At 32.3% G+C, this 24756-nt stretch overlaps 1 pseudogene; it reads left to right on the top strand.

Moving 5' to 3' along the window:
* Positions 1–1067: 1067 nt before the first annotated feature.
* On the top strand, positions 1068–19618 carry LOC133193867 (uncharacterized; annotated as a pseudogene).
* Positions 19619–24756: the final 5138 nt, after the last annotated feature.

Below are 24756 nucleotides of genomic sequence, written 5' to 3'. Positions count from 1 at the left end.
TGTTCAGTAACAAAGGTGTCTTCTTTTTTTACCCAACATTTCTCGCTACGTGAGTTGTTACATCCTTACCGGTCTGTTAAAATATTTTTCAAGTAATACGTGGGTAAACAATTAACACTAACATTTGTTTTGTTTTTCTTCTAAGCCAACTGTGAAATTGATTTAATTAAGGGAATGAAGGACACATGGTAACATGACTACGTCATAGTCTCCGTTTATATAAGTGCAAAACATGTAAAGCATCAGTTCTTGTATAATTTTTTGACAATTTTTTTTTAATTTTAATTACCATCTTATATAAAAAAAAATATAAGTTTTAACATTCTTGTAAACATTAACAAATTGTGAAAAAGATTGATCCACTCCTCGTTTTCCCTAAACTGCGCGTCCAACAAGTCGGTGACGTCATACACGATCTGTTAGTACAGCAAGATCATACTCTGTGAACACAGGGGCGGTATTATTATGTAAAACAGGTCATAATCAGTATATGATGAAATATTTTGAGAAATGGGGAACACAAAAATTATTTTTGCATGACTGATGACGGAAATCTTATGTAGGTATATCTTATTTCGCTTATTTAGCTTACGTGTGACGTCATAATTGGTTTTTCCCGTACTCGAGAAATGTAACATGGCACTTTAGAAAGGAAGGTCTCAAATTTTCTAAAGACCTAAAGAAAAATGATAAAGTATCAGATATGTCAACAGAAACCAGTCCCCACAAACAAAAGACGAAATTTATGCAAACCAATCTCTCCTTGATAAAACTCTCAGATGCGAAACGTGATTTAGAAATAGAAGACTACACACATGCTCTTCAGAGACTAGCAGTAGTGGGAAAAACAAATAAAGCGGAAGAAGAATCAGTTTCCCCTCTTAAAGAAGCCAGAGCTCAATTCAATACTAAGCTAAACAAAATCCCGAACGAATTTGCTGAAATCCCCCTCTAGATCAACACATAATGCAAGTTAAAAAGTGCAAAGTTGCCCCCACCATCCTTTCTCATAATAAAAAAAGTCAAGGCTTCTAACTGTTCGGGAACTTCTTCAAATGAAAGAAGAAATGGATATGAAAGAGAAACTTGACGCAGAATACATTTTGAACGATACTATGAATGAAGAAAAGAAAGAAAAAAGATTGACACACGCAATTTCACCCCAGAAAATCATTCCTGGAAAGAGAACTTCTGTTCCTTTAAAGGTGGATCTAAAAGCTATGGATGATCATCAGGACGCATAGAAAGAAACATCTCTACGGAAGAACGAGAAATCTTTGACAAGGAGATATAAAAACACGCGTACACCATACCCTATAGTGGTCCCTCAATTGTCGTTCAGAAAAATTATGACGCACTCATCAGAGCAACAAAATCGAAACTTGAAAACCCAGCGGTAGAAATACCAGAAATGTCAGAGGATAAAAGTAAATTAATGAGACACAGGTACAAAAAGACGGGGAAAATTACGACCACACCTCTTGTATCAAAAACGCCCGTGTCATTGATTGAGGTATCATTAGGTATCCATACCATGAAGGAAACCAAAGGTCTTCTAAATGTAAGTAGTATGCCAGCTCTAGACCTATTGTAACTCCTTTGAGAGCAAGATAACTTCATCTAGACCACAATCTTTATCAATAAATAAAAACTTTCCCACAGCAAACGAGAAGCTCCTGGGACTAAGCCCAAAAAAGGAAAGTTCTGATGATGCAAGTTTACAATTTTATTCGATCCAATCTACAGAAAGAGTAAGAGACCTTTTGTCCGAGCGAAATTACTTGGATACCATTTTTACGATTTCAGAGTATAAATCATTAAAAAATTACCAGATGTCGCATCTTAAAACCATACATCAGAAGGGGGGTTTCGAAAAAGAACAGAGCTGAGAAGACACCAAACCCCGATATTTCCCGTCCCGTTTTTTAACCAAACCTTCTTTAACAAGGAATGAATCAAATAAATGCCAAATAATAATGCACAAGATTCAAATGCAAGATCAGATAAGTCGATGTTCTGTCCAGTCCCTAGTTATTCGCCTTTCAGACAAAGTCCAGCGCCACCTGAGAAATTGTAGTGGATGCTTTTATTGTGAATACGAACGATTGATGAAGAGTTTCTTTAGTGATTCCAACAGTAAAAGTTCTCAATAAGAAAAATCACACCACGAAATACAAGCACACTTTTCAACACAGCTGAAAAATCTAAAAACCCCATCCACGAATTCAAACATTCGGTGGTAAATTTGAACTCATCCTTGCCACTCAGAAGAATCAATCATTACGCCAACAGAACTCACAGGAAAAGTGCCTTTTTATGCTTTTCAGCTGGGCGATAAGGTATTACTTATGCCTTATTCTGTAGCTAATTATAGACCTCAAAGTTTGACAAAGAAAGGATCAAAACAGGAAACAAAGGAAAAGAAGAAAACTACAAACGTTAAAACTGAAGGAGGCGTCTTAAGAAAAACATGCACCAGAAAAACTAGCGCTCCAAAGAGGAACAACTTCGAAAACATACGTAAAGATCAGTTAAATTTACAAAGGTTCTGAATTTGATTCCGGTGAAAGGAAGAACAATACATCCTACTTCTTTCGAACTAGTAGTTGATGTTTTGCATGGAACTTGAAAAGGCAATGATTTACAAGCATACGCACCAATCCTTCAAAAAGAACGCAACATTGATGACGTTTACACATATCCACCGTTGCATGCCCAAGGATAAAGAATGGATCAGATGCAGGATTAAAGCGTTGGACGACTTCGAAGATTATCCTGTACAATTCGCAACGGACACCGTGTCTGGAGCTATGACTGAAATTGAAGTTGACACTTACCTTCAAGGTCTGTAGAAAGTAATAAAAACATGACAGCAACCCGATACCAATGGTACTTTTAAATCGAAAGATATTCTATCCGCTGTATTGCCAAATGTTATGACCATATTAAATGATTCTCTGTTTTTTGGCAATTTGACTTACCAGTGGATATCGTGTAAACTACTGCACACAACAACCTGCAAAAAATCCAGAAGTATAGAAATGTACAGTATCTGCTGACCTCCATTGAGAATCTCATTAATTAGCCTGTAGAAGAACAGTGGTAAGTGATCAGAGTAACAGACCAAAGTGTCATTCTCCTAGATGGTATCAGGGGCACGGATTCGATGCCTTCACACGCCTCTATCACCGTCAAAGGAAATTCAAGACAACGGGGTCGAAAACATCAGGGTACGATTTTTTTAGCCCTAGTTGAAGAAGCCATATAATATTATACGAAAGTCAAGTGAAATTTTCATATTGTAGTAACATTTCTTATATACATCTTTTATACAAAGATGGAATTGAACATCAATGTATAGTTATTCCAGTTAGACAAATATTTGCCTTTCATATGTATTTTTAAAAATATTGTAATGTAGATTTTGAATTTAGTTATAGTATAAAGTTTATACACTTCAAAGACAGGAATAATTATCCTCCAGGCATTTGGACAGACTAACGAAACTATACCTGTATATTAGTTTAAATGTGACAATAACATAATTTGTAATGAGCCATAAAACATTAAAACTAAACTTGTTGTTCATTTACAGTATGTTAACATTTGAATAAAATGCCCTGTTTTATGCCTTTTTGTGTGCATTTTTTGACATTTTAAAATATGAAACATAATTATTAAAGTTTAGGTACTGCATAATTTTTTGTACTTCAAATAAAATATTTCACTATATATATACGAGGGGTGATCAAAAAGTTCGCGAATTAATTGAATTAATTCCTTAAAAGATATAAAATGAGGTCTCAGTGCTCATTATATTTTAAAGAAGTCCTCTTCGATTATAATGCACATCTGCCATTTCTCTGCCCATGCACGAATCACGTGATCCAGGCAGTCACGTGACATGCTCCGTGGCTTTCTGTTCACAGAAACTAAAAGATTTTTCCGAGTCTTAAATTACTTACCATGCATGTTGTTTTTTTTATAACAAGAACAATCCATCTGTTAGAAATGGCCAATTCTCGGCAATAGAATTAGCATGGTGATCATGAAACCCGAGTCCTCTGTCTCGAGAACGTCGTTTATTCAATATGGATAAAGTAGGAACGAACTTTTTTTTAATCATATCTCATATGTTTAAAGTTTAAAGTAAACGATATTTTAGGGATTTAATAATTATATTATTGTTAAGATATTCAACTATTTTTCTAATTGTAACTTGGCGATCTTTCATATGACAAATTGCTCAACTAAGTGCACATCTTTTCCCCAGCTTGCTTTCGCTGGGCAAAAGAACAAAAATCATTTTTAACCATCTCCCTGCTTTCACTAAAACAATCAATCCAATTAATGATTAAACTTCTGGTAAGTCTTTTGACTTCATAAACTTTGTACAAATTATCCTTTAATTTAAGGGATTTAATAATTATATTATTGTTAAGATATTCAACTATTTTTCTAATTGTAACTTGGCGATCTTTCATATGACAAATTGCTCAACTAAGTGCACATCTTTTCCCCAGCTTGCTTTCGCTGGGCAAAAGAACAAAAATCATTTTTAACCATCTCCCTGCTTTCACTAAAACAATCAATCCAATTAATGATTAAACTTCTGGTAAGTCTTTTGACTTCATAAACTTTGTACAAATTATCCTTTACTGCAAAGGAATTTCCAAGATATACGGTAAACTTTACAGCCGTTCGTTGCTCGAGTATGACTGAGTCAACCAATTTTTGTCATAAAGAGATAATTCACGAACTTTTTGATCACCCCTCGTATATATATATATATATATATATATATATATATATATATATATATATATATATATATATATATATATATATATATATATATATATAACATTACTGTTCTTTTCCTGGCATCTCAAGTAAACACTAATAATGCACACTATTGTGCGTGTGACTGAATGCACACTTCTCTGCGTGTGACTTAAAATTATCGATCACTTTTCGATATCCATCCCTCTTTTGCATTTAAAAACATAATAAATTAAAAGATGTAGGTGTGTGGTTAGTGTTTATAATGTAACTTTTACTTATTTATTCTCTAACAAAGAACAAGGTACGGTTTCAATACAAATCTTGCCCTGTGTTTTCCGTGATGTAATAAATTAAAACTCATACTTTCTGAATCATTGAAATTCCATACAGAAAGATCACACAAATCATTTTTCTCACATGACCTTCTAAATGCTAATTGTGACTTCATGAATTTGTGAATTTTCCGTATTTTCTTAAAAAGTTGCAGAAGACACCAATTTTCAACGGAATTTTCTTTCAGATAATATTGTCCATAGGCATCACCCACAAAGATTTTGAGATATGTGATTTTTCAAAGAATTTTACACAACATATCCGAAAATTAAAGTGGACACTATTTTCTTACGGAAAATAACCATTTTGGTCATTTTGAGGCTTTCTCTGTTTAAAATAGAGAAATGCATCAAATTAATGACGTCGTATTTCCAGAATGGTACTCCTTCATGCCATATTCTTTCCTGATTTATTACAGTCATATACTTAAATAAAATATTTAAGCCAGTTTTAAAACTTTCTGAAAACATTAAATTTTTAGGGCACAATCAAGCTAAAACTGTACCTTCTTCTTTAGCCAGAAATTATTCTTTTTCCTTTGTTAAAGAGACAGCATCTGGATTAAGTGTAATTGCCTAAATATTGTAAGCTTCATGAATATATTAGAGCCGATTAGCATTAAAATTAACTCTCTTATTGCAATTAAAAATGATTTTTTAGAGATTGCAAATAATGCCGAGTTCTGTGATGGAAAAAATACATCCTACATGTAAAAGGTGTTAATTACGACATTCTATAAAAAGCATGAGCAATATCGGTAACAGCACTCCGCTACAGACATGGCTATTGTTCTACCTCGAAGAATGTCCCTCTTGTTTCTCGACTCAGAAGAGCCAAGCGACGTTTTAAATCCAAAGGTTCTTAAGGGAATCATTGGTTTTGAAAAATGTTACAGACAATCTGTCTCACAGATATCTACTTTTGACAATGAAGTCACAGGCGAATTTATTCAGAGTAGCAGGTATGCAGAGAGAAAACTTTTCTAGATTCCGCAAAATTCATGGAAGAAGTTTAAAATAATCGACTAAATAGCAGATTTTCTTGTCCTGAACGAAGATACAACTAAAACCAAGGATTGTAGAACCTGAATGTGATCTTTAACTTTAAAAAAAAAATGCTAATTAGAATAGTTACGGACTTTGTTGTGATCAAATGCTTTATTTTCTACATAAACAAATCCTTTTACCATTTTTGTTTTTTATGCATTGAAAATATTTTTGTCACTTTAAAGCTTCTTATATAATTGGAATGATATAATAATGTGAATAAGTACAGAACATTTACTATGTGTATTCATTGTCATTTGCAAACATTTATGGTTGAGCTCCTCATTTTTTTTTTAAATGAGATTTAGTGTAGAAGAAGTATTTATTGTAAACATTTTTGCTTTTGGTTCCTTTTTTAAACATTTACTTGATAAACAAAAGAAGTATATATGTATATCTCTCATTTTAAGAATAATGTTGTTGCCAGTGAATAAAATTGATTTCAAACATACCAGGTTTTAATTCCATCTGCAATTAAATTTGTCATCGAATCTTGGATTTGATTAGTTAAACAGAATTTAAATGAAAAAAGAAAAAACACGTGTTTTATTCTCACGCAAATTTAAAAAAGCATTTACATTTGATGACCGTCAAGCGAATACCACCCTTATGTGCATTGTGACGTTATCGAGAAGACGAGCGCTAAAGTTGACGTCATAAATGTTTGCCGTATTTTACACATCATGTGCATGCAGTGTTCACGAAGACTCATTATTGATTAAAGTCTTTCTTTATAAAGTAGATGCCTATGCTAGACAAAATAGTCTTGCGTGTAATTATTAAAGCCTACTGTTTGGTATTTTTGAAAAAAAAGGTAAATCTTTTTTTACGATACATAGCAAATTGACGATGAAAATTTTACGAAGTAGCAAAATAATGTTCGATCCACACCATTATTCATATTTTCAATTTCAAAGACTTTTTTTTCTTCAAAAGCATATATATGGGAAGAAATCGCATATTATCTTGAGACTTGGGCAGTAACAAAAAAGATCATACTCATATTCAACATTAATTAGTAATATTGTTAATATTTCTCTTACCATTTGTTGATGACAGATTAAAAAGTTTAAATATATGCTCTATAGACACTGTTGTACAACCGAGTAAAAAAGTGAAGCTAAGGTTTTGGATTTTCCTACAAAAGTGTGGAATTTCATTTGCATACTATACAGCATTATGTAAAAAAAAAAAAATTAAATACAAGCCTGTAGGAATCGGGAGGGGGCACCAGAATATAATTTATCAGTATTATATGTATGTAATTTACTTCAGAAAACAAAGCTATATTAATCCAGTTGTGCCCCTTCAGTATAATTTTGCGAGTATATACTATGCATTAGAAAACAGTTTGTTTTGTTTTGCTTGTCAAGACCCCCCCCCCCCCACACACACACACACACACACTGAAATTACTTCCTACGTGCCTGAAATAATCAAAATGAATGTTAACATGTAATGAAGGGACGTAACCTGCATTATAATTGTTTATTGGTACTTGGCAACAGTACAGCGTTCAGTACTCATTACTTCCTCCAAAGATTTTTCGGTATCTGCGTGTATCTAATTTGCATGTATATATCAATATTTAGAGGGGGTATTTAGACTGCTGATTTTTCATTCTATAAAATAGTTGTTACAAAGTAGAGATTTAAACAACATGAATTTTTACAAGCTTTTACTCAGTTCATACTCTGAAAATGAAAAATACTACAACATTATGAATTATGAATCCATTTAAGACAAATACAACCTCTTTTTAAGAAGATAATAAATTCTGATGAAATTGAAATCAAATTTTTTATTTAGACACTAAATTTTTTTGCCTCCTAAATTTATTAAGATAATAATATGTTTATAGATTAGGGTAGGGAAAAAACAACTATACCTTTGATGAGGTCGTAGAAATATAATAGATTTTATTAAATGCTGTTGATTCAAATTACACTTAAATTTGATGTAACATTTACCATGTGGTTAAAAACTCTAAGCTATTTTATCGTGTCATATAATCGACAGATCAAACCACAATTGTACAATTTTATAAGTAACTTCTCAGGAGTTAGTTTGTGTGCTTTCGGATTATTTTCCTACTTCTAACTTGAAACCACATTACAATGAAGTTTATTCTGAATTGTGCCGAAAAGTATGGTCTCCCTCAGCCAGTAGGAAGTAGACATGCAGTTGGATACAACATTCAAGACTGTACCATGCGCTTCAGCTCTATCTACAGATTTACGACAGGTTCATTATCCACTGGACTATTCTTATGCTCTTTCAGTTCGCGTATGCTAAGTTGACCTACTGTATTTTGCAGTGCAAAGTTGATTCAGTCATATGGTCACGTATGGTACTCAGTACACGTAACTCTCCCTCTCTCTCTCTCTCTTAAAGTAATAAAATTACTCACACAAAATTTTTATGTTTAGCTTTTGTATTTATTAATTCATATATAGATATTCGAAGCAGAATTTCTTAATAGACAAAGATTTGACTCCAGGGGAAAACAGTGCAGGGGCGAAAGGGATTGTTTCAATGCTCCATTATTGCACGCATAGTCTCATGCCACTGTCCGCATATAGCTCTCTCCAGAATATGAGAGGATCGTACATTTTGGCCGTGGTTTTAATTTATGTAATTCACTGAAAATTCCTTAGATTAGGCAAAATCGAGTGTTAGCTAAAAGTGCATTTGTGACAATGCTTCAGATGTCATTTAATACTTTTAAATATATATAAAAAAAGTCACACCGGGAGTAGGGTGCGAGAAATGCATGCTTTATAGAGAAAGTAGCAGAAATTCCTCCCAAAGACTGCTTTCTAAATTATACGTTTGAACAACTTTGTCTTTTGCGGAAATCTTCATCCTGATAATTATATATTCATCAAAAAAAATTTGGACCCCAACCCCACCCAACCACACTGCAAATTCAAATTCACTTCTGGTATTGCACTATCATCTGCATAGATGAAACAAATAGGTCAGGTTTTAATTATGTCTTAACTTGCGCAAAATTATCATCTACATGTATAATTAAGCAGGTATAAACACATTGTCAAATATTTTCAAATAATTAATCCTTCTATTCCTAAGAATCGATACTTATTTATCATGGATGATATAATGATTAACAGTTTTAACTTTCCTTCATATGCAAGTCCTGTACCATGATAAAATTTGGAGGATGTTGGGATTGCTTTAATAAGGAAATTATAAAGACGACGTGAAGTTGATCGCTCTGTGAGCTTGCTTTCCACTGTAAGGAAAAGCGCCATGTCTAAGGAGGTCAAATTTTCAGCAGATAAGGAAGAAAGGGGGGGGGGTCCTTCCGTTTGAGGGAAAACCGAGTTCAGTGCAAAAATGATAAATGACTTAAACTTATATGATTTAATATAATACATAAAATAAAATAATGTAATTTAATATTATATAATTTAAATTAGCGATATGTATTATTTACGTTATAAATGCAGTGTTTCTTAAGCAAGTCTTGTTTATCCGCTTCCTGTGATAAGTGTGGTGGTAGCTAGAGAGTATGATTTCTTTATAAAGTTCTTCGAGCCATTTGTGCGAGGACAATAAAAAGATGCGATCGAATCTGCTCTTCCAAACTGCTCCAAAAAGAATAAATTCCGGACTATAATAGTTATCATTTGGAAAAAATGGGGAAAGGTGGGGGTCGATTGTTATAAAATCTGAGTTTCCTCTGAAATTGTTTAATTATCGATAATAAAATAGCGCAATAAAACTTCTGGAACGAAAACATACAAATAATGTCATCTGAACTGTGTAACCTTTTTTCGGGGTGGGGTGGGGTGGGGTGGGGGTGGGGGTTGGGCTGGCAAAAAAGCCTTTAGTATTAGATGGACCTGGGTTTTCCGCCGAGATTTTACAGTTATAGATCATAAAAGGCACAATAAAGTGACTTTTTTTTAAAATTTTTTTTTCTTCAGAAAATTAGGTATAAAAAGGAAAAAAAAAAAAAAAAAAAATAATAATAATAATAAAAAGCGAACAAAACGTATCTCGCGTCTGGAGTCTCTTCTCTTTCTTTGGGGCCGGGGAGATATAAACCTTATTTTTTTTCTGAAATACTAAAATTATCCTTCATAAAAAGCCACAATACCGAAGTAATTTAAAAAAAAAACCACACATATGTAATGACATCTGTAGTCCGAGGTGATTTTTCTTGTGCAGTTTTTACAACACAACCATGGAAGTGTGAGAAGAAAATAAATGACGTTTTCCGATAAAACATAGAGTCATTACACACAATTCATTTTTTATTTAAATTTCTTGGCTTGTTTTTAGTTTGTAAACAATGATATGTTATCTATACTTTTAAAGAGGAGAAAATTGACTATCAGTATCACTTAACATCTAAAAATGTAAAAGAAGATGGGTGAACAAGGCGTGCAGAATGCCTATAGCTTCAGATATTAATAAAATCATATTCAATTTGTGAATTAAGTATTTAAAATAAAGTTCTCATTATTGGAATTTATGAAATTATGATTAACAAAACTTTTCTGAGAAAAAAGATCTCGGAAAAAATTATTCTTTTATTAAAAAAATAAAATGGTATTCGTGGGATTCGAACCCCCTATCAATAAAAATCCGGAGTATCATATTGTTTGGAGACTAACACGCTAACCACTACGCCACGCAGCTCCTGACGAACTGTGGCATTTAAATCATATTTGTGATATGACCCTTGATTTAATGGACTTCAAGTATTTCTCGGAAAGATGCGAATGCTTTGTCATAAAAGTGTACTTTTAAGGTATAGTGGGTCTTTGCTCCATGTTTTTGTAAACCATAAAATGTATATTTTTATGCACACTTTTAGGATCAACTTTTAAAAAAATGGAGCGAAGACCCACTCATATCGAAAAATTTTGTTAAAGTGTGAGAAAATGATCCTTTTTGTCCTCTTAAGTGTGTGTATGCTATTTCGTAGGCAAATAATTTCAGTCTTTGTGAGATTTTTGTAAATTGTAGAGATTAAGCATAAAATATACTTTAATGTTGGATGAAATATCAAAGAAAATTTTTATATAATTGAGATTTTATTTTTCACTTCATATTTGTCGCACTATAGGCACTTCGCCCGCCTTGTTCACCCATCTTCTTTTTGACTTAAGGGTGGTTTTCGCTTGACGGTCATCATTTATAAGTTTCTTTACAGCGATTGTTATAAATGTGGTATCATATGACATTCTGATCGGGAGGCCCGGGTTTGATTCTCGTTCGCTGTGCTGCGTCAGACCTAAGACTTAAACATATGTAGTGACTGTTCCATCGCCCTTAGTGTAGAAAATACTGTGAAATCATTAAATTTCGTGGTGGCTCAATATTTGTTGATTTCGTGGGAACCTCTCAGCCAAGAATTAACATCCTCCACGAATAAATAGACAGGAGTTCAGAGTCATTTTTCCTTTTGTAGATATAGGTGATTACACGAAATTCGCCCCGAAGAACTTATATAAATTCTAGCAATCCACGAAAAGTAACCGAGTATCTGGTGATAAATGTGAGCTTTTTTTCTTAAAGACTTTTCACATGTTTCAGTAATAAAGACCACATTCTGTGCAACAAATGAAGAATGTGTAGAACATCTTTTATAATTTTTTTTGAAACAAATGATTGAGTGGAAAAGAAAGTAGAATGTATATATCGCCTGACACATTTAACATATAGCAAAATGTACATCATATATAGGATATATATTGTTACAAAACGAAGGTCAACACAATCGTCTGTCATATCAATACGGATAAAGGTTGTTAAAAACATGTGCAATTTGTCTTTATTTGCTTTAAAAACTAGACTCAAATAACTCAACAGTTAGATATATCAATGACGTTTACCAATCAGCAACAGTTCACTATAAACAATAGTTACTTTTATTCATTTGTGTGTTTTACTGACGTTAATGGCCAATTAATGACTGAAATGTATGACAAACGGGATAGTGAGCTTTTCCATCGTCAACTATTTATGAAGCAATATTCTAACATCACTTGCATATGGTGTCTTTAGCTATGTCTTCAAACTTATTTAATATGTAAGAGCATGCTCTGAACACAATCAATTTTTAAACCAAGGCAAGCTCCTGATATAAAAGTTAATGTTACGAGGATTTCAACAACATCGTTTAAAGTCAGCTCCAAGTTCGTTATAATAACCCTGTTTGTAAAGACATACCCTCGTTTCGTCGTATTTATGTCACTGCTTTTATACTAAATTTTACTTCCGAGTACCCCGTCTACCTGTTTATACGTAGGGCTCAACGGCGGTGTGACAGACCGATGAGGATACCTACTCCTACTGGGCACCTGATCCTATTTATGGCGTTTCAAAGGGTCCGTGTTTTTTCTCTGCTGATGATTCGTTTTGTTGACTGGATTTATCAGATTGATTACTTTTAATATTTTAACTTTTTACATAAGCCAAATTCTATCTAACCTCGCAAAATTGTAAATTATTTAAATCACTAAAAATTACAGAATATCCTTCATTGTGATTGCTGTCCAATTTTCAATCTTATATTTCTTAAAATAAAAATAATTGATAAGAAAATGAACGGTTTACTTTGAGAAAGTGAAAGCCAAAACCCAATGTCTGATTTAAAGTCCCAGTACGAATACAGAAGTGTAAAAAATTTGTTTCACAAGCGCGTTCTTCATACAAATCGGTATTCATAAACGTATATTTGATTTTTATAAGTCCACTGACATTCAACAACTGGGAATAACGGAAACTCATCTCACAGAAATTAATGAATCAAGAAAATGTCTGTATTTCTATGTGAACCTATAAACTTTGACTTTTGTGTTTGTGTATTTCTCTGTAAACCTATAAACTTTGACTTTTCAATTTTAATAACTTTCAAGGTTATTGTCTGTAACCACTTAAACCTTCTTACCATACACAGTCATCTTTGAATCTTTGACAGTTATTAAAACTTGACACCAGAAACAAAATATATAAAATAAAATTTGGTTGCTATATGTCTTGCTTGCCATGGCAAGAGCTAGCAAAATTTATATTTTCAGCTACTTTGCGCTTTATTGAGCCTTAATAAAGACACAAAAATCAAACAATCCATTCTGGCAAACACTTATGCCCTAAAAAACTTTTTACGATATATCTCTAAATAAGTGGTAACCATGGGTACATTTTGAATACATGTTATATGCCGAAAATGCTAAAAAAAAAAAAACGCTCAATATTCACTAGTTACAGGTGTTGCATGATCAAACTCAATCAAAAAAAAAAAAAAAAAAAAAAAAAAAAAAAAAAAAATTGATATTTTATAATAAGGAATTGGCAATATTACTCTAAAAATAACTTTCATGGTTGCCATGGTAACACAATATAGCCATATAAAATATGTTGCTGAGTTTATGTTAATGTTGTTACCGTAGGAAAAACATGGAAATTCAAGACTGGCAAGTATACATCTTTAGGACCTTGTAACACAAATAGAATTTGAAAAATTAGGATTAATTGCTATACTTTGCAGTGTACACAGTGAAACATTGTACAATCGGTTAAAATGATTTTTTCTTTTGCTACTTTAGGAATTTAGTTACCTTTTCATCAAGAAATATTTTATTTGTGCCCCTTAAATTGTACTTATGTGATAAAACGTCAGTTGAATACTATATATCGATAAATTTTGAGGAAGAAAATAACACTGTTTGTATGGTTAGCAACGAGGAAAATGTTCAATTTTCTTAACTCATTTGCAATATTAAACTCTATATGGTAGCTTCTTGCAGCTTGTAGATTGTTTGGTAGATAAAAGTGAAAATCAGCTTTATTGTTGAAAACTTTCAATCATTAAAGATTTGGGAATCTAGATACAAGGGTATGTATCCAAGGAAACAAAACATTTTAAGCTTTTATACACATTTTTTCCCATAATTTCTTCATTCAAAGGATTTCCTCATCGGTTTGTAGAACGTTGTTAAGGTGACGCACGGTTGAAGTAATATTTCTGTTCCTCGAATGTGTGTAGTGAAAAGAGGTTATATTTTTAAATCTGAGGTTTTGTTTTTTTGAAGGATTAATAAGGTTTTTCCTGTCAAGTTCTACTGCCTTTTTTATTCCGTCTTCAATAATTCCCATAGGAAAACACTGTTCAAGAAGGTATTTTTTTTAAATTCACTTAGACGTTCATCTCTTATTTCTTTGTCGCTAATTATAATACAGATTCTTCTTGCTAAGTTATAAAGGATAGAGCGTTTTGTATGGCTTGGATGGCAGGAACTAAAATGGAATTATTGATGGGTATCTGGGTAAGTGAAAATTTATGTTTCGTTATTAGGATATCTAAAAATGGAATAATGTAAGCCAATAACAAAGTTTATAAATAAATCAGCGTACCTGACTCTTATCTTCAATTCCTAATTAATCACACATGACATTCACGGATTATGCTTTAAAATTCCCATTTCCTATATTTGTTTTCAAGAATTCTCCTCACCTTTAATTTTCACTCGGCAAATATTTGCTCAATACTTGTGACATCATGGATTTGATATTTAACCCTTGTGATAAATACCTAGCTATTTATACCACCCCAAAACGACAAGATTTAGTTTATATTATGTTTTTGATTGATTCCATTCTTTTCTTGGACCTGAAGTTAAACTTTAAATGTAGAAATTAAGAAATCATTATCTCTAAAGTTCACGTCATACAGCTTACTATGACGTCATATTGTATAGGCAAGTAGGATATCTGGGTGTAGCCTTAATATACCCACGCACGTGTCCGAATACACAAACCACACAAACCAGCCTGAATACAGAAAGATAAATCTAAGTGGACATCTTGATATTTGTGGCCGGGGACAATTTTCAGTTTTTCAGTTTTACCAACTTTATGCAGACAATGTAGTACAAAGAGGAGAAAAGGAGAAATACTTTATCAAACTGTTAAAATATTCATTAAATAGTTCACTATAGACATTGTCATATTTAATGTATAACTTAAACATTTATATGCAAGTAAATTGTTATTTTCCTTTGACTTATTTATTAGTTTCCTCTATGAGTAATGTGACGTCATTGCATTGTTGTTGCCGTTACCACCAGGTAACGTTATTTAAGGAATGAATTTAATAGCTACCCAATTTATACGGTATGAAGTGGGTTTGGAAGCGGTTTATAAAAAAAGTGTAAACTGTTCCAACGCACTTTATACGGTATAAATTGGGTAGCTATTAATTTCATTCCTTATAATTCAATTTTCATTCATTTAGTGTAAGAAAAAAGATGATTGCCCTTGACTTCAAATTGTACAAAATTCAAATGTAACGTCAGGCGGATCGATACGTTTTTGACGCAAGTCATTGTGACGTAGGCAACCCAATTTATACGATATAAAGTGATTTTTTTATCCAATCAAATACCGCATTATAACCAGAATTTATTTTTTTTATTCTATTTTCATATTGATTACGGGACACTGTGATGTTTCATATATCTATATATCTATCTATCTATCTATCAATCTATATATATATATATATATATATATATATATATATATATATATATATATATATATATATATATATATATATATACATACATATATATATATATATATATATAATGTTCAATGATATATGTGTCAGATCTTTTAAAGTTAGGTGCAAAAAAGTGATTGGTAAGTGAACATCCAACGTAGACAAAATAGTGAAAATAAAAGCAGTAGGTTAAACTTAATTGATACCATGTGTACTGCAAACAGGGATTTAGGTGTGAAAAAAGACTTTTTGATAGATTTATCAAAAGCATTCACAATACGTATTTGTGAACAAACACAAATGTGAGAATAAAAGTGACTACTTGAGAAATTTTCAATCGCTTAAACACAGAACAATATTAATTGTCAAACGTCGATTTTTTATGTGAACCAAAATGATTAAATGATTTGAGAAACATGATGTCTAATGAAAAAATAAAACTTTCCACAAAGTTTTACCAAATAAGTCGTTGTAATTACAAAACAATTAAGCAAGATGTGGAATTAAGAATTCAGCCTTTTCATGAATATTGATGAAGAAAATGCGTTAACAGTATATATACACGCATGTCCGCGGGAAATCATAGACGTCGAGACACGTTGCATTTTGATTATGATTATGAATAAAAGAATAATATCTGTCATTACAGAGTAGATGGTTAAAACTGCTTTAAAAGATTAGTATCTTTAAGGTTAGACTTTTGCCATCCATGTCAAAAGTTATTTTGTATACAAAACGCCTTACCTCGTTTTCTTGACGCCATTTTTGTTTATCAATCTAAAAATAGCGACTGTTTCATGTGATGGACAGAGGCATTACTTTTCTGGCAAGAAAAGGAATAATTATAAATTGAGAACTTTATAACGCGTTCATTTTCAATTGTGTAATATACCATATTTTCGTAACTTTATTTGGTAAAACAAAATAAATAAATTTCCAACTTTATTTTTAACTGACGCAAGTTATAGCATGTATATCTTTAAACAGGTCTGCTAAGAAAGTGACACAATTAGAAGGTCACGGGAAATCTAACGGATTTTGAAAGACCTAACTTTACCCAAAGATAGATATTGTCGATGAGGAAGTTAAGTATCTTTCTAATATCAACTTCAGAGTACCTGTGTGTAAAATCAGAATGAGTTTTACAAAGTAAGCGTAATTTCCTATTTTTTTTAATTGAGGAAGCAATAAAAATTATACCTCGTTATTAACAACGCTTTATTCCTTTCAAATGTAAAACAAATCAAGGAATATATGGTGTCATTGCAATTAAAAGATAATGATTTGATGAAATTGTGTATTAGATTGATTGATTGTTTGTTTTTAACGTCCCATTCGAGAATTTTTCAATCATAAAGAGACGTCACCGTATACCGGTGAAGGACCTTTACTCGGCACTCAGGGCAATAGAGCAGTGAGGGTTCTTAATTGTGTCAACGCGTACCGTGACACGGGACCTCGGTTTGCAAGGTCTTTTCTGAAGGACATGTGATTTCACTTCTAGTGCCGGGCGCTTAGCTAAGAAAAATGCCCTGATACTAGGCTACCGTGATCGGTTAAATTGTGTATATGATGTAACTGAAATTGTTTACTTGTATATGGATATAACTTGAAGAGGTCATCAGTTATCAATATTTTTAAGATTCCCAACTATCAAGATGATTTTGAATTACCCTACCTATACTGGATTCCAAAACTCAAAAAAAAATCTCTACAAACAAAAACACATACCGGGTTCCAGTAAATATTCTACCAAGCCTCTTTCTTTACTCATCAATAAAATATTTTCAGCAGTTAAGGAGAAACTTCAGGAATACTATACAACAGTATATAGATCTTTTTAATAATATATGCAGACATGCGCAGAAGTACTTCCAAGTGGATAAAACACGAGTCGTTCTGTGCAACATTTTTCTCTTCATTTTCGTCAAAAGTGTTTTAGGAACATCGTCGTATATATATTTTTTCTAAATTGATATTTACTTATAAACTGAATAAAATTGGTTTGAAGTGTGTTTTATTCTATTTATTTCTATTCATATACGAGTTACAAACATTTTCTGTTTATCGTTACCTTGTTTACATTGGCAACGAGTTACAACAGTATGGCGACACCCACGAAAACTTGAAGAAAACAAACGTAAATGTATTGCGTAGCATAGCAGCTGATCTGGGGATCAATTCAAAGAAAAGAAAGAAGGATGACCTTATATGTGACATATTATCCAGTCAAACACCAGCAGCTTTAATAACCCCAGTTGTGTAATTGCCATAATCCGTTAATCCCACTGACGTTCAGTTTATGGAAAATTTACCCCCTTTTAATGCAGTCCATTGTCAGTCAATAACAATCTCAAATCTCCCACCATATCATTCTCTATGGTGTATGAATTTATGATAACAAGGCGAAGGCAAGGGGATCAAAGCATCCAAAACTTCAAGGGTTTAGACAAATCCGTGAAGCATTTTGATGCCAGAGATGTCCAGAATATGTACATTGCACAAGTAAGTTAATAAAATTATGCAAATCCAGTCTTTATTATTAAGAAATTCAAATACAGACATTTAATTACATATAAATGTTTATAGATATATAATGGTAAAAAAAATAAACCATCAATATATCAGAAGCTTCTTTAGGCCTGCGGTTCTGACATTTTTCATGTGCAATTTCCTATCAATATTATGAATTTGAACATAAAGCAGGAATTGGAAATAAAGAACAATAAACATTCAGAAATCTTGATGTCATTAAAAATGACAATATGATTAAAATAAAATTTTTACTAAAATTTCAGATTGACGAATCTACAGTGTAAACTAGAGGATTTTGCATAGTATCAATGAAAAAACAGCGGTACCAGGTTTCTTGTGCATAAGTAATGGTGATGGATCGAACAGTGTGGACTTTGCTTACTGTCAATGCCCCATAGGGTAAGTATTAGACAGTTCTTATCTTCAAAATAACATAAAATCTAAATTTTGTCATTTTATATTATTTTAATAATGTTAATGATAATAATTTGTTATATATGTGTTCATATTTTCTGTAAATTACATATACAGATTAGCTCAAGCATGCAGTCATATTGGGAGGCTGCTCTTCACCATATGCAATATGCAATTCACTACAAAAGAACCTTTGCAAGGAGAACAGAGTTGTACATCAACACTCTGCCAATGGAAAGTGTCATGAACAAAGAACCAGAATCCAAAGCCTATAAGCAACCTTAACCATTCAAGGCCCAAGGCGATGGCAAGCTGTGATACTGATGATGATGTAGCCAGATTATCATCACCATCAGATGGTTCAGCAATGGCAAGGTTCGACTCTCGTCATTCTGAGGTCAAACATCATAGCCTTGCTTGGTCTCTGGATCAACTTAGAGAACTAAGAGCTTGTTTCCCTCATATATTTTAAAATTGCTTTTTTCTATGTTTTGGAGTCCAAAAACGAAAATTGAACTTAAAAAAAATATCTCACTGCAATGACACAAATATTTTTCTTTTAATATTATAAGTAATTTTAAGTCAACATCATAATCAAACTGAGAGCAGTGTATATAATATTATGAGGATTGAGGTCTTGCTAGTATGAAGTTTAAATACATTAAAAGATACAAATATAATTTTGAAATAATTTTTGAATAGGTAAATGACATATAACATATCTTAAAAATCATAAATGATTAGAAGAGTATAGGATTTAGTATTTTATGCAGTGATTCAATTATAAAACCTTTGCTGTCTAGGAATGGCTCATCTCTGGAATATTTCAGACTCCAGTGCCCCTAATTCTTTGGAAGTTGAAGAGATTGCAAATAATGCCGAGTTCTGTGATGGAAAAAATAAGACATCCTCAAAGGTGTTAATTACGACATTCTATAAAAAGCATGAGCAATATCGGTAACAGCACTCCGCTACAGACATGGCTATTGTTCTACCTCGAAGAATGTCCCTCTTGTTTCTCGACTCAGAAGAGCCAAGCGACGTTTTAAATCCAAAGGTTCTTAAGGGAATCATTGGTTTTGAAAAATGTTACAGACAATCTGTCTCACAGATATCTACTTTTGACAATGAAGTCACAGGCGAATTTATTCAGAATAGCAGGTATGCAGAGAGAAAACTTTTCTAGATTCCGCAAAATTCATGGAAGAAGTTTAAAATAATCGACTAAATAGCAGATTTCTTGTCCTGAACGAAGATACAACTAAAACCAAGGACTGTAGAACCTGAATGTGATCTTTAACTTTAAAAAAAATGCTAATTAGAACAGTTACGGACTTTGTTGTGGTCAAATGCTTTATTTTCTACATAAACAAATCGTTTTACCATTTTTGTTTTTTTATGCATTGAAAATATTTTTGTCACTTTAAAGCGTCTTATATAATTGGAATGATATAATAATGTGAATAAGTACAGGACATTTACTATGTGTATTCATTGTCATTTGCGAACATTTATGGTTGAGCTCCTCATTTTTTTTGAAAATGAGATTTAGTGTAGAAGAAGTATTTATTGTAAACATTTTTGCTTTTGGTTCGTTTTTTAAACATTTACTTGATAAACAAAAGAAGTATACATGTATATCTCTCATTTAAGAATAATGTTGTTGCCAGTGAATAAAATTGATTTCAAACATACCAGGTTTTAATTCCATCTGCAATTAAATTTGTCATCGAATCTTGGATTTGATTAGTTAAACAGAATTTAAATGAAAAAAGAAAAAACACGTGTTTTATTCTCACGCAAATTTAAAAAAGCATTTACATTTGATGACCGTCAAGCGAATACCACCCTTATGTGCATTGTGACGTTATCGAGAAGACGAGCGCTAAAGTTGACGTCATAAATGTTCGCCGTATTTTACACATCATGTCCATGCAGTGTTCACGAAGACTCATTATTGATTAAAGTCTTTCTTTATAAAGTAGATGCCTAGACTAGACAAAATAGTCTTGCGTGTAATTATTAAAGCCTACTGTTTGGTATTTTTGAAAAAAAAAAGGTAAATCTTTTTTTACGATACATAGCAAATTGACGATGAAAATTTTACGAAGTAGCAAAATAATGTTCGATCCACACCATTATTCATATTTTCAATTTCAAAGACTTTTTTTTCTTCAAAAGCATATATATGGGAAGAAATCGCATATTATCTTGAGACTTGGGCAGTAACAAAAAAGATCATACTCATATTCAACATTAATTAGTAATATTGTTAATATTTCTCTTACCATTTGTTGATGACAGATTAAAAAGTTTAAATATATGCTTTATAGACACTGTTGTACAACCGAGTAAAAAAGTGAAGCTAAGGTTTTGGATTTTCCTACAAAAGTGTGGAATTTCATTTGCATACTATACAGCATTATGTAAAAAAAAAAAAATTAAATACAAGCCTGTAGGAATCGGGAGGGGGCACCAGAATATAATTTATCAGTATTATATGTATGTACCGTAAATCTGGAAATTTTTACTATAGATTAATTTTTAACAAATTTGCGCGAGCACTGCATTCGCAAAAATATTTTTCATAAAAATACATCAACAACAAAAAATGTTAACAAAAATTTTGCTGACAGTTGGTGTTCGTAAGCAGTGGTGATTTTAAGAAATATGTTTATATTACAAGCTAAATACCTGTGATAGTCTGTGCCTTAACTACATTCAATATCGTCCGATAGTTTGACAAGCAGTCGGTCTCTTTTAAATTATTTCTCCAAGAAAAAAAAGCCAGTTGTTTTATCTAACAATAAATCCTTAACACGACAGATCGTTAATAAAGAACTTACTTTCGTGTATAATGAAACCCCGACGAAAGAAAGAAGATTGGATGTACATGCGTAATTCATTGTTTGCACATAGTTACGCAATTTATAAACTGTTATAAAACGTTTAAGTGCTTTTTATTTTTAGCGCCAATGATAATTCGCAAAGTTTCGAAACGTAAAAATTAATCAACACCTTCTTGACCCAGATTCGCAAAAATAAATCGACGTAGAAATTTCCAGATTTACGGTAATTTACTTCAGAAAACAAAGCTATATTAATCCAGTTGTGCCCCTTCAGTATAATTTTGCGAGTATATACTATGCATTAGAAAACAGTTTGTTTTGTTTTGCTTGTCAAGACCCCCCCCCCCCCCCCCACACACACACACACTGAAATTACTTCCTACGTGCCTGAAATAATCTATATGAATGTTAACATGTAATGAAGGGACGTAACCTGCATTATAATTGTTTATTGGTACTTGGCAACAGTACAGCGTTCAGTACTCATTACTTCCTCCAAAGATTTTTCGGTATCTGCGTGTATCTAATTTGCATGTATATATCAATATTTAGAGGGGGTATTTAGACTGCTGATTTTTCATTCTATAAAATAGTTGTTACAAAGTAGAGATTTAAACAACATGAATTTTTACAAGCTTTTACTCAGTTCATACTCTGAAAATGAAAAATACTACAACATTATGAATTATGAATCCATTTAAGACAAATACAACCTCTTTTTAAGAAGATAATAAATTCTGATGAAATTGAAATCAAATTTTTTATTTAGACACTAAATTTTTTTGCTTCCTAAATTTATTAAGATAATAATATGTTTATAGATTAGGGTAGGGAAAAAACAACTATACCTTTGATGAGGTCGTAGAAATATAATAGATTTTATTAAATGCTGTTGATTCAAATTACACTAAAATTTGATGTAACATTTACCATGTGGTTAAAAACTCTAAGCTATTTTATCGTGTCATATAATCGACAGATCAAACCACAATTGTACAATTTTATAAGTAACTTCTCAGGAGTTAGTTTGCGTGCTTTCGGATTATTTTCCTACTTCTAACTTGAAACCACATTACAATGAAGTTTATTCTGAATTGTGCCGAAAAGTATGGTCTCCCTCAGCCAGTAGGAAGTAGACATGCAGTTGGATACAACATTCAAGACTGTACCATGCGCTTCAGCTCTATCTACAGATTTACGACAGGTTCATTATCCACTGGACTATTCTTATGCTCTTTCAGTTCGCGTATGCTAAGTTGACCTACTGTATTTTGCAGTGCAAAGTTGATTCAGTCATATGGTTACGTATGGTACTCAGTACACGTAACTCTCTCTCTCTCTCTCTCTCTCTCTTAAAGTAATAAAATTACTCACACAAAATTTTTATATTTAGCTTTTGTATTTATTAATTCATATATAGATATTCGAAGCAGAATTTCTTAATAGACAAAGATTTGACTCCAGGGGAAAACAGTGCAGGGGCGAAAGGGATTGTTTCAATGCTCCATTATTGCACGCATCGTCTCATGCCACTGTCCGCATATAGCTCTCTCCAGAATATGAGAGGATCGTACATTTTGGCCGTGGTTTTAATTTATGTAATTCACTGAAAATTCCTTAGATTAGGCAAAATCGAGTGTTAGCTAAAAGTGCATTTGTGACAATGCTTCAGATGTCATTTAATACTTTTAAATATATATAAAAAAAAAATTCACACCGGGAGTAGGGTGCGAGAAATGCATGCTTTATAGAGAAAGTAGCAGAAATTCCTCCCAAAGACTGCTTTCTAAATTATACGTTTGAACAGCTTTGTCTTTTGCGGAAATCTTCATCCTGATAATTATATATTCATCAAAAAAAATTTGGACCCCAACCCCACCCAACCACACTGCAAATTCAAATTCACTTCTGGTATTGCACTATCATCTGCATAGATGAAACAAATAGGTCAGGTTTTAATTATGTCTTAATTTAAGCAAAATTATCATCTACATGTATAATTAAGCAGGTATAAACACATTGTCAAATATTTTCAAATAATTAATCCTTCTATTCCTAAGAATCGATACTTATTTATCATGGATGATATAATGATTAACAGTTTTAACTTTCCTTCATATGCAAGTCCTGTACCATGATAAAATTTGAAGGATGTTGGGATTGCTTTAATAAGGAAATTATAAAGACGACGTGAAGTTGATTGCTCTGTGAGCTTGCTTTCCACTGTAAGGAAAAGCGCCATGTCTAAGGAAGTCAAATTTTCAGCAGATAAGGAAGAAAGGGGGGGGGGGGTCCTTCCGTTTGAGGGAAAACCGAGTTCAGTGCAAAAATGATCAATGGCTTAAACTTATATGATTTAAGATAATATATAAAATAAAATAATGTAATTTAATATTATATTATTTAAATTAGCGGTATGTATTATTTACGTTATAAATGCAGTGTTTCTTAAGCAAGTCTTGTTTATCCGTTTCCTGTGATAAGTGTAGTGGTAGCTAGAGAGGATGATTTCTTTATAAAGTTCTTCGGGCCATTTGTGCGAGGACAATAGAATGATGCGATCGAATCTGCTCTTCCAAACTGCTCCAAAAAGAATAAATTCCGGACTATAATAGTTATCATTTGGAAAAAATGGGGAAAGGTGGGGGTCGATTGTTATAAAATCTGAGTTTCCTCTGAAATTGTTTAATTATCGATAATAAAATAGCGCAATAAAACTTCTGGAACGAAAACATACAAATAATGTCATCTGAACTGTGTAACCTGTTTTCGGGGTGGGGGTGGGGTGGGGTGGGGTGGGGGGTGGGGGCTGGCAAAAAAGCCTTTAGTATTAGATGGACCCGGGTTTTCCGCCGAGATTTTACAGTTATAGATCATAAAAGGCACAGTAAAGTGACTTTTTTTTTTTTTTTTTTTTTTTTTTTTTTTTTTTTAGAAAATTAGGTATAAAAAGGAAAAATAGAATAAAATAATAATAATAATAATAACAATAATAAAAACACAAACAAAACGTATCTCGCGTCTGGAGTCTCTTCTCTTTCTTTGGGGGCGGGGGGATATAAACCTTATTTTTTTTCCTGAAATACTAAAATTATCCTTCATAAAAAGGCACAATACCGAAGTAATTTAAAAAAAACCCACACATATGTAATGACATCTGTCGTCCGAGGTGATTTTTCTTGTGCAGTTTTACAACACAACCATGGAAGTGTGAGAACAAAATAAATGACGTTTTCCGATAAAACAAAGC

Source organism: Saccostrea echinata, unplaced genomic scaffold, assembly GCF_033153115.1.
Source record: "Saccostrea echinata isolate AGI-Se365-2 ecotype Australia unplaced genomic scaffold, CSIRO_AGI_Sech_v1 ptg000028l, whole genome shotgun sequence".
Taxonomy (NCBI): domain Eukaryota; kingdom Metazoa; phylum Mollusca; class Bivalvia; order Ostreida; family Ostreidae; genus Saccostrea; species Saccostrea echinata.
The sequence above is the reverse complement of the archived record's forward strand: the minus strand, read 5'-3'. Positions and strand labels throughout refer to the sequence as shown.